Genomic DNA, 1,454 nt, shown 5'->3' with positions numbered 1-1,454 from the left:
GAATTTTTGTGGCTAGTCTCCTGTCTGAAATAACTCACTGCCCTGGTTTCTACATTCAGCCAGCCGAGCCATGGAGCTCTGCCCCTTCACCTCCCAGGTCCTCCCTCGTCTCCCTCCCACCTTGCCCCTTTTCACTCTTTACCTGGATCCCGCAGCAGTTTCCTAACAGCTCCACCTCCCACCAGCAGCCGCCTCCCAGCCACCTCCAGCTCTGGCAGGGTGCTTTTTATTTTTTTAAATCAGAAAATAATTTAATGCTTTTTTCATTCAATAATTACAGCTGAGTAAATTTCAATTTAATTTAATCTCTTAAAATATTATCAGAAACTAATCATTACACTGTTTCAATTCCATTAGTTTATAAAGTTTCACACCTCACTGGTAAATGCATTTTTATTTTAAAACCCATATATTTTACTCATCAGTTACATGATTAAATGTTATTATACAGCAGTTTTCTTTTTTTCCCAGTTTCGCTTTTTTAAATTTAATTAATTAATTTATTTCAGTTGGAGGCTAATTGCTTTACCGTATTATGGTGATTTTTGCCAGACATCAACATGAATCAACCACGAGTGTACATGTGTGGCGCCCCCCATCCTGAACCCCCCTCCCACCTCCCTCCCCGCCCCATCCCTCTGGGTTGTCCCAGGCAGGGAGTTTTTTAAAACGCAAATCCCATCAAGTCTCAAACCTCAGACCTTCCAGGGGTTCTCCGGACTGTCCTGATAAAGCTCAGACTGGGACTCGTCCGGGAGGTTCTTTGTGGTATCACGTACTCCTGACCTTTGGCTCCAATAAACAAGCAACCATGTCTTTGTAAAAATGCCAAGCTCTCCCCTTTCTCCCCATAGCTGATTTCCACCCTGCGTACTAGTCTTCTCTTGTTTAATGATCACCACATTTTGCTGCTTATTCTGCAGGGGATGTTTTCTCTCCACACTTATGTGCAGGAGTGTCCATCTGCCTGTTAAGGGCTCTGCCCTCTCCTGGCCCCAGGGAGCACATGGGACTCAGGCTGGGCCCCTAGACACTCATCTCAGGACCTGGAATGTGACTGATGTGCCACAAGGAGGGACAGGAAATGCTCAGAGCTCTTCCCCAGCTCTGAAGCGCTGACTGATGCTCAGTAAGTCCTGGCTGGACCCCTGGGCCCTGTGTCTGCTCTGCCCTCATCTTTCCCAATCTGTCTTCAGATTGTCCCTAATGTCCTAGTCTATTTTTGCTGGTGTTGGCCAGAGTCAGATTCTGGGCTTGCAACGGTCAACTACAAATTGGCACTTACCAAGAGCATTGCCAACAACTGAACAACAAGGCGTTTGCCATCTGCCTCCAGGGAGACTGAACCCTGTGCTGCTATAGCTGTTGGCCTTCGATAAACCCTTGAGGGAGTTCAGGGTAGAGTGACGCCCTCTGCTCCAGGGAAGCTGGTGTGACAGTTCTTTAGATCACTG

The sequence above is a fragment of the Giraffa tippelskirchi genome, chromosome 8, assembly GCF_054371585.1.
Source record: "Giraffa tippelskirchi isolate mGirTip1 chromosome 8, T2T-mGirTip1v1.2.pri, whole genome shotgun sequence".
Taxonomy (NCBI): domain Eukaryota; kingdom Metazoa; phylum Chordata; class Mammalia; order Artiodactyla; family Giraffidae; genus Giraffa; species Giraffa tippelskirchi.
The sequence above is the reverse complement of the archived record's forward strand: the minus strand, read 5'-3'. Positions refer to the sequence as shown.